The following is a 10,618-nucleotide window of genomic DNA, read 5'->3' as shown; positions in this document are numbered from 1 at the left end:
TGTATGTATGCCTACACACCAGAAGAGGGCGCCAGATCTCGTTACAGATGGTTGTGAGCCACTATGTGGTTGCTGGGAATTGAACTCAGGACCTCTGGAAGAGCAGCCAGTGCTCTTAACCTCTGAGCCATCTCTCCAGCCCCCAAACACTCTTAAATGACAGTGAACAAGGGGGAAGGCACCTTTAGAACACAGGCATTAAACATGACCACTAAGTTATCTCACTCATTAGAAGACACTTTGTACTAGCCGGGCATAATGGCACACACTTTTAATCCCAGCACTCAGGAGGCAGAGGCAGGCGGATCTCTGAGTTTGTTTGTTTGTTTGTTTCAACAGAGTCTCACTACGTAGTCTGGCTGTCCATGAACCCACTCTACAGACCAGCATGCTTGTGGACGTAGCTCAAGGGTAACACACTTAAGCATTCAAAAGGCCTTGGATTTGCCAGGCAGCGGTGGCACATGCATTTAATCACAGCACTCGGGAGGCAGAGGCAGGTGGATCTCTGAGTTCGAGGCCAGCCTGGGCTACAGAGTACGTTCCAGGACAGCCAGGCTGCATAGTGAAAAAAAAATTAATTAATAAAAATAAAGATGGGGCTGGAGAGACAGCTCAGTGGTTGAGAGCACTGGCTGCTCTTCCAAAGGACCTGGGTTCAATTCCCAGCACCCACATGGCAGCTCATAATTGTCTGTAACTCCTGTTTGAGGGGACCCGACACCTATGCCAAAACACCAGTGCACATTTAATAATAATAATAATAATAATAATAATAATAATAGTAATAGTAATAATAATAAAGAAAGATGTGACAGCAGTGGTGGCACATGCCTTTAATCCCAGCACTCGGGAGGCAGAGCCAGGTGGATCTCTGTGAGTTCGAGGCCAGCCTGGGCTACCAAGTGAGTTCGAGGAAAGGTGCAAAGCTACCCTGTCTCAGAAAAAAGAAGAAGAAGAAGAAGAAGAAGAAGAAGAAGAAGAAGAAGAAGAAGAAGAAGAAGAAGAAGAAGAAGATGCTTAGTACGGGCTGGAGAGATGGCTCAGAGCTTAAGAGCACTGACTGTTCTTCCAGAAGTCCTGAGTTCAATTCCCAGTAACCACATGGTGGCTCACACAACCATCTGTAATGAGATCTGGTGCCCTCTTCTGGCCTGCAGGGATGCGTGCAAACAGAACACTGTAAACATAATAAATAAATAAATCTTTTTTTTTTTTTTTTTTTTTTTTTTTTTTAAAGATTTATTTTTATTTATTATGTATACAGTGTTCTGTCTGCATATACACCTGCAGGCCAGAAGAGGGCGCCAGATTTCATTATGGATGGTAGTGAGCCACCATGTGGTTGCTGGGAATTGAACTCAGGACCTCTGGAAGAACAGGCAGTGCTCTTAACCGCTGAGCCATCTCTCCAGCCCAAATAAATAAATCTTAAAAAAAAAAAAAAAAAAAAAAAAAAGATGCTTAGTACTGGAGAGAACAAAAACATCAAAAGGTAGATGATGGAGAGAGGGTCATGAGGTGGGTCAGGGTGGGCCTCACTGAAGATGGACTTTCCTTCAGAAGAAACCATATAGAAATGTTTAGGGGAACATGGGGGGAGAGGGGGGGGACTCAGGAGATTGCTCCAGTCAGCAGGACCAGCCAAAGGAAAGCCCTGAGATCCTCATACGCCCTGGCATATGAGGAACAGCCAGAAGGTCACTGAGGCTGGGGCTGGTGGGAAAAGGAAAGGAGAAGGGTCTAGTGGGCACTGAAGGGGAGGAAGTACTCTGGGGTCCTGTCAGCCACGGCAGGATGTTTGGACTAGTTTGCAGCGTGAGAACAATGCCGGCCCAGAAATGGAAGGGGGTAAGATCCGATTCAGCGGTGACTCTAAGGGTTTTTGGTTTTCCTTTGCTTTTTGGTTTTTTTTTTTTTTTTTTTTTGCTTTGTGTTGAATTTTTTGTTTGTTTGTTTTGTTTTTTCGAGACAGGGTTTCTCTTCATAGCCCTGGCTGTCCTGAAACTCGCTCTACAGACCAGGCTGCCCTCAAACTTACAGAAATCTACCTGCCTTTGCCTCGAGTGCTGGGATCAAAGATGTATGCCACCACACCTGGCTGGTTGGCTGATTTTTGTAAAGCAGACAATACTTTTTATTTATCTATTTACTTTTAATGTGCATAAGTGTTTTGTCAGCATGTGAAAATGTGTACCACATGGATGTCTGGTGCCTGAGGGGGGTCAGAAGAGGGCATCAGATCGCCTGGAACTGGAGTTAAGAGATGGTTGGGGGGCTGGAGAGATGGCTCAGAGGTTAAGAGCACTGGCTGATCTTCCAGAGGTTCTGAGTTCAATTCCCAGCAACCACATGGTGGCTCACACCCATCTGTATTGAGATCTGGTGCCCTTTTCTGGCCTGCAGGGTCACATGCAAACAGAACACTGTATACATAATAAATAAATAAATCTTTAAAAAAAAAAAAAAAAAGAGATGGTTGGGAGCTGCCACATGGGTGCTGGGAATCAATCCAGGCCCCTCTACAAGAGCAGTCAGTGCTCTTAACCACTGAGCCATCTCTCCAACCCCTCCTCCGCCCCACTCCGTGACAAGAACTCAATATGTAGCCTTGATTTCACTGGAACTCCCAGGGTAGACCAGGTTGGCCTTCCACTCACAGATGTCCACCTACCTCTGCTTATCCAGTGCTAGGATTAAAGGCGTGTGCCACCACACCCAGCTAGTAAGTCTAAGTGTTATATAGATTGCTCCTGTTGCTGAATTGAGAGATGGCTCAGAGGTTTAGAGTCTGTACCTCTATTCTAGAAGACCCAAGTTTGGTTCCCAGCATCCAGATCAGATCAGAGAGCTCACATTGCCTGTAACTCCAGCTCCAGGGGGTCCAAAGGCTCTGCCCTTCTTGGGCGCTTGCATTTATGTGTTCATTATGCATTTTTTAAGTTTAAAAAGTGAAATGAAATGAAGACAGAGACTGGGAATTATTGCCAAAAAGAACAGAAAGGGAAGTGCTTCGCTGGCTGATGAGCTGGAGCTGGTAAAAAGGATGCTGGAGAAACTGAGCTGGAAGACAGTAACAGAGAGGGTGGACAGTGACAGGTGGAAATCAGAGAGTGACCAAATACAGTCGCTAGTATCTACTGAGTCCCAGATGAGCCATTACAGGAAGGAGCATGTGGGAAGACCCTGGGGACATGTGCGGGTGTCTGCCTTGAGCCAGTGTAAGGTCTAAGCAAATGACTTTCTTTCAAACAACTTGTAGCAGTGACACTTGATTACAAGTGAGGGACTTAGGAAGAATAGCCCTGGAAGAAAGACTAAAAGAACAAAACTGCTTTCGGGGAACTAGAGAAGGCTCAGCAGTTAAGAGCACTTGCTGCTCTTCCAGAGGACCCAGATTCAGTTCCCAGCACCTACATTTGGTGACTCACAGCTACTTGAAATTCTGACTCCAGGCATCTGACCCTTTCTTCTGACCTCCTTCAGAACCTGCACACATGGGCACATATACATATAAAATAAATCTCTTTTAAAAAAGAGAGAAAGAGGTGGGCAGTGGTGGCGCACGCCTTTGATCCCAGCACTTGGGAGGCAGAGCCAGGCAGGTCTCTGAGTTCGAGGCCAGCCTGGTCTATAGAGCGAGATCCAGGATAGGCACCAAAACTACACGGAGAAACTCTGTCTTGGAAAAAAAAAAAAAAAAAACAAAACAAAAAAACAAAAAAAAAAAAAAAGAAAGAGAGAAAGAAAAAGAAAAGAAAGAAAGAAAAGCCATGCAGTGGTGGTGCACGCCTTTAATCCCAGTACTCAGGAGGCAGAGGCAGGTGGATCTCTGTAAATTCAAGGCCAGCCTGGTCTACAGAGCAAGTTCCAGAACAGCATGGGCTACACAGAGAAACTCTGTCTTGGGGGAAAAAAAAGACAGTGTGGTGGTATTGTGTTCCCCAAAACATTGTACACCCTAATAAACTTATCTGGGGTCAGAGAACAGGACAGCCACAATATTAAATATAGAGGATAGGCAGTGGTAGCACACACCTTTAATCCCAGCATTCCACAGGCAGAAATCCCTCTGGATCTCTGTGACTTCAAGGCCACATTGTAAACAGCCAGGCATGGTGACACATGCCTTTAATCCCAAGAAGTGAGCCTTTAATCCCAGGGAGTGATGGCAAAAACAGAAAGGTATATAAGGCATGAAAACCAGGAACCAGAAGCATTTAGCTGGTTAAGCTTTCAGACTTTGGAGCAGCACAATTCAGCTGAGACTCATTTGGATGAGGACTCAGAAGCTTCCAGTCTGAGGAAACAGGATCAGCTGAGGAACTGGCAAGGTGAGGTGGCTGTGGCTTGTTCTGCTTCTCTGATCTTCCAGCATTCACCCCAATACCTGGCTCCAGGTTTGTTTTTATTAATAAGAACTGTTAAGATTCCTGCTATAAGACAGAAAGAAAAAAGAAAAGAAAGAAAAAGAAACCTACTTTTAAGTTTTCACAAGGTCTAGGTGAGGCAGTGGCCAGAGGATGGTCCCAAGTTCAAGGCTAGTGTAGTCTACATAGGGAGTTCTAGACAAACCAAGACTATGAAGAGAGGTTCTGTCCCAAGAAAACAAAACAAAACAAAGCAACAACCACAAACAAACAAACAACACCATCAAAATCTAAGCCTTAAACCTGCAGCTTAGCCTGACGAGCGCTAAACCCTCAAGTCTACAGCAGGCGGCCTCTGCTGCCCTCTGGTGGTCCGCGCTGTGCGGGGACCCAGATTATGCGGAAGAGGCAGAAAAGAGCAGAGAGGGGGAGATGATCCTAGAAGGCTTGGATCTCCCAGGGTGTATTGTGGGCAGATGAGTACCACGGGGATCCAGTCTGGGCCCACTTGCTACCTGACCTTGGAGAGACCCCAGGATGGACCCTTTTCCCTGCCTCCATCTCGCAGTTTGGGATCGTATACATGCATCATCATGTACAGTTTAGGTAGTTTCAGGGATGGAACCAGGGCTTCACGCATGCTAGGGAGCGCTCTGCCAATTGAGAAATTCAGCTATATCCCCAACTCAAACCCGGATCCCCTCTCACCTGCCGTGGATGGAACTCAGGGCTGTGCACATGGCAGGCAGATGGTATGCCACTGAGCTATGTTCTCCAGTCCCATTTACTGCGCTCAGGGTTCTCAGGGCCCCTTCAAGTATTACTCAGTGTCTCTCCTTATTCCTACCCTTGACTTTAGGGTCAAACTCCACAGTGCATTCCAGCTCCCACAGTGCATGTCTTGGGCTGGGCACAGTGACCAACACTGAGCCTAAGCCTTCAGGAAGCAGGCAAGATGTCCCGCGTAGAACTACGCAAGTCACCTTGTAAATCTCCAATCTCAGCTGTGAAGTGAAAGCAGAAAGGGAGGGAGAGTCCTGAACAGAAAGCATGAAGCACCACGAAGGACAGTTGTCACTGGAGGCGTTCTAAGTACCGGCTGATAATGGCTACAAGGGAAGAGGGGGTTTAGATGGATGGATTCTAGTGCAAGAGAAGAGCAACAGGGTAGGTACCACAGAGGGCACGGAGCAAGCAAGAAGATGCTAAACAGGAGCTGCTTTGTGGAACTAGGCCTCGACGCCCATGGACTGACGCTTCGGCGACTAGAGCCCAAGGCAGGAGACAAGAAGACCTGGAAGGCGGTAGCAGCCACAGGTGGTGGCCCGAGAGGCCAAGCGACAACCAGAGAGAGGAAGATGAGGAGTCTGGTCCGCGACGGATCCTGAGCCGCATGCGCTCTTTGCCCGCCAGGGGGCGCTGCTCCTCCGTGGAGGAGGCCGCGGAACTCGCGCGCTCTGGCCTAGAGATCCCGGAAGAGGCGGGGCAGCTCTCCGGGAGACCACTTCCGCCTTCAACTCCGCGGAGGTAGATTTTTGTGGGGAGGCAGTGAGAGAACTCAGGGGTGCTGGAGGACTGTAGTGCAGCGTCAGAGACAAGGTACCCCACGAGGGTGCGCCCTGCACAGCTCTAGGATTCACGCCTGAGCAGCCCCCTGATTTTACCTTGTGAAATAGTCCTGTGGACTCTGAGTCTGTCACTGGCTAAGACCCTGGGCAGGGCCACGACGGCTTCCTGTAGGTGGAGAGGTGCAGAAAGGTGAAGAAACCGTTAAGGGGACTTCAGGAGTGTTCTTGGGCCAGCAAGATGGCTCACTGGGTTAAAGGCCCTTGGGTGTAAGCCTGACACCTGACAATGTCGTTAAATCCCTGGAAACTACTTAAAAGCAGAGGGACAGAACCGACTCCACAAAGTTGTCTTTTGTTCCTCACACATGTGCGCTGCCACACACACACCCACACACACACGCACACATGCACGCGCGCACCAACAAGTATTTAAGACCAGATCTCACCATGTAGCCCCACCTGGCCTGGAACTCTTATGCAGACCAGGCTGGCCTCGACTTCACTGAGATGTGCCTGCCTCTGCCACCTGAATGCTGATGCTAAAGGCAAGAACCACCACACTCGGCCTCAAAAGGTTTTTTATATATATAATGAGCCACCTCTATTTGGAGAAAAGGCTATGCCTTCAGGGAAGGCTAAAAGAAGACCAACCAGTCCCAGGCCTGCTGGAGGAAGCAAAAACCAGCCCCTTAATGTATTTGTACATACACACCTAGGAGCTCTTCTCCTAGGAGACACAGGACCGTCCTGTGGGACAGGCTTCACGCCATCACCCTCACATGATGGCTACTCCCTGCCTCTCAGCCTTCCCTCTTGTCCTTAAGCTATATTTCTCATAAAAGCCAGAGGGATCGTTAAAATACCAGATCTTGGAGCTGGAGAGACGGCTCAGCAGGAAAGAGCACTTGCTGCTCTTGCAGAGAACAGAATTGAGTTCCCAGCACCTATGTTGGGCAACTCAAATGCATGTAACTTCAGCTCCTGGGGACCTGACCCCCTCTTCTCACCTCCAAGGTCACCTGAATCCACATGCATGTACCCACACACAGACACATATACACACGCATAATTTAAAAATGATAGAAGGGCCGGGCGGGTGGTGTCGCACGCCTTTAATCCCAGCACTCAGGGGGCAGAGGCAGGCGGATCTCTGTGAGTTCGAGGCCAGCCTGGGCTACCAAGTGAGTTCCAGGAAAGGCGCAAAGCTACACAGAGAAACCCTGTCTCGAAAAAAAAAAAAAAAAAAATGATAGAAGGAGGGGGCAGGAGATGGCCCAGCAGTTAAGAGCACTGAATGCTCTTCCAGAAAACAGGCATTTGGGTTCCAGCCACCTGGTAGCTCACAACTGTCTAAGCTCCAATTACAGAGGATCTTACACCCTCTTCTGAAACCTGCGAATATATGCATGTAGACAAACAGTTATGTAAATAAATTCCTCTGTTTTTTATTTTGAGGGAGGGTCTTACTATGTAACTCTGGATGTCCTGGAACTCACTATGTAGACCAGGATGGCCTCAAACTCAGAGATCTATCTGCCTCTGCTTCCCAAGTGCTGGCATTAAAGGCTTGTGCCACCATGCCTGACTTAAATCTTTTTTTTTTTTAAAGATTTATTTATTATGTATACAATGTTCTGTTTGTATGTATCCCTGCAGGCCAGAAGAGGGAGCCAGATCTCATTACAGATGGTTGTGAGCCACTATATGGGTGCTGGGAATTGAACTCAGGACCTCTGAAAGAACAGCCAGTGTTCTTAACCTCTGAGCCATCTCTCCAGCCCTTAAATCTTTTTTTTTTTTTTTTTTTTTTTTTTTTAAATAAAACTGGGGCAGGATGGTGATGGCATGTGCTTTTAATCCTAGCACTTGGGAAGCAGAGGCAGATAGATCTCTGTGAGTTCAAGGTCATCCTGGTCAACAAAAAGTGGGTTCCAGGACAACCAGAGCTGTTCCACAGAGAGACCTTGTCTCGAAAAACTAAATTAGTTAATTAATAAAAAATTAAAACTGGGGCTGGAAAGATGGCTCACTGGCTGAGAGTACTTGTTGCTCTTACAGAGGACCCAGGTTCAGTTCCCAGCACCCACATGACAACTCACAACCATAATTCCTAATCCCAGGGCATGTGCCATCCTCTTTCAGTCTCCATAGACACCAGGCACACACATGATGCACATACTTATATACATGCAGACAAAACACAGACACACATTTAAAAGATAATAAAACAAAAATTAAAAATGACTTAGTGTGGTGGGACATGCCTTTAATACTATTTGGGAGGCAAAGACTGATGGATCTCTGTGAGTTCAAGGCCAGCCTGGTCTACATAGTGAGTTCCAGGCCAGCCAGGGCTACATAGTGAGACACTATGTAAGTTAGTTAGTAATTAATTAGTTAGAAAACAAATCTTAAAAAATGAAATGTCAGATCTTGTCACCCTGCCTGGAAAAGGGGGAGAGATAACCCCCCTCAAATGATTTTATCGTGCTTAGAATACAGTTTGACTCTTTTTTTCCCCCTCACCTCTGAGAGTCACATTACTCTTTCTTGCCTGTGGTCCTTATGATCTGACCGCCTCCTTCCTGGTGCTGGTTTACACCCTGGCCTGCTGGAGGACACATGCTGGTCCTCATCTTAGGGCCTTTTTCCTGGCTGATGGCTTCCTGGAGGCTGGTTCTCCAGCAGCCTTTGCCCATCACCAGGCTCCTTTCTAACTGCTCCGCTTTGAGTGGTTTCCTACAGCAATGGCCCTGTGCTTCCCTGACCCAGTGCCCAGCTGTCCCCCAAAAACAAGCTCCCCGACTTTCTTCCCTCTCTATTACGGATTGCCATTACCGTCCACAGAAAGCTCTCATGCCCACATGGCAAGGTGCGCCCTGCTCGGTGGCGGCTGTTACATCACCTTCATTAGAGCTGTTTTTGCCTCTTCATTAAATTAAATTCCAGGAAGCAGTGCTAATGACAGCACTAACGAGTCACGGGAGAGGCCACCGGCCCCCGCCTTTGGACAGACTGGAAAGGAGGACCGGGCAACAACCTGAGCAGAGCAGTGGCTCCTGGGATACGGCTGATTATCATTTCCTAGCCCTCCTAGGACCCTGAGCTTCCCCTGGCGGATAGCCTTCTGAGGCCCAGTGAAAGACTGGGCGTGAACTCTTCAAGCACTAAGAGAAGGGAAGCTCAGTTCTTGGCCCTAAAGCCCTGCGGGTCCTCCTGCTCTAGTGCAAGGTTCCAGGGCCATTCCTCCCATTTATAACAGAAGTGCCTCTAACTACCAACACAAGTAGGAGTGACAAGGATAGATCTGGGTCCCTCATCTGGAGATGCTAGGTGTCCTTCCTCTCGGTGACATCTCTCACGTTACTGTCCTTTCTCATATCTCACATTACTAGCCAGGCTCTCTTCTGGTCCAGGAACAGCTAGCTCCTGCCTGCCCCAAGACCTGCCTTTGCTGTTGGCTGAGCAGGTCCCCTCCTCTGTGCTTGTCACAATATGGGTCCCTTTCCATGAGACAGAGTTCTTCCTCTTCGAGCTGGCATCCCTGCACACATCTCCTGTTGATTTCCTCTGAAACTGGAGTTCATTTCCCTGTTTACTTGTTCAGCGTATGCTCCTGAGGGTGGAGTCCACCTGCCTTCCCTGCCCTAGCATTCTCAGCCTTGGCACCTAGCAGTTTCCAGGGCTTGAGCAGAGGAGCAGGTGAAGTTTCCCAGGGGGTAGGGTGGATTTGAGGCGGGGAGATCTTGTCTGTTCCAGAAGCTTCTGGGCAAAAAGTTCAGGGTCTTCAGTTCTCTAAGCTGAAGTCAGTTATTTGTGGAGAGATGGTCAGGAAGGGGGAACTTAGGGTCTAAGGCCCCAGGCTTGGTCTGGTCCTTTTGGGAAAAAAAAAGCACCCAGGCAGGGACTGGGAAGAGAGGGGAAGATCGCCCACTCTAATTTCAGAATCACTGCTGGGCCAAGAAGCACAAGGGGGAAGTTCAGGGGACAGACCAGGAGGTGGAGCTTGGGGGGCGGGGCGGGTTGGGGGGGTAGCCAGGATAGGAGCTCTGGCCACTGAAAACCTCAAGCAGAAGTTGCCAATGCCGTATCTGTATCTCCAAGGTAGTGATTTGGGGGTCATGGGTCTTTGTCTGGAGACTCCCCCGCCCACTTAATTGCCATGGAGGTTAGATACCTAGGATCTTGGACCTCCCTGGGGTCCCTACCATTCCTGGACTCTGGGCCAGGGCAGCAGACACACCCACCCTGAAACTGCCTTTGGGGAAGTGCAGGCAGCTTCCTCTTCCTGGCGCCTGTAGGCTAGGGTGTCACAGCCCACTGAAGGGGGTCTCTGTTCCTCACCCTGCTCAGGACTGTGGCTTGACAGGAACTCAGGACAAGCTGGACACGCTCTGTGGCCTGTGGTGAGCCACAAGGCTGTTCTGGCTCTGGGGGGTGAGACAGCAGTTCCCTGCAGCATTCCAGCTGGGGTGACACTCTCACTGCTGGCTGGCTGTCATCTCCCTTGTTCTATAGTCAAGTCTAGGTGGGGCTGAGCTCATTAGGCCAGCAACAATGCAGATTTCCTCTGGTGCTCAGGCTCTCGCTAAAGCTAAACTACCCTCTGCCCTCAACGTGACCGCCTCCAAAGCGCTCCTGGGTTCCTGAGTGTGGAGGAACCTGGAACCTTGGCTGCCT

Source organism: Peromyscus eremicus, chromosome 7 (assembly GCF_949786415.1).
Source record: "Peromyscus eremicus chromosome 7, PerEre_H2_v1, whole genome shotgun sequence".
Classification (NCBI taxonomy): domain Eukaryota; kingdom Metazoa; phylum Chordata; class Mammalia; order Rodentia; family Cricetidae; genus Peromyscus; species Peromyscus eremicus.
Note: the sequence above shows the minus strand (reverse complement) of the source record.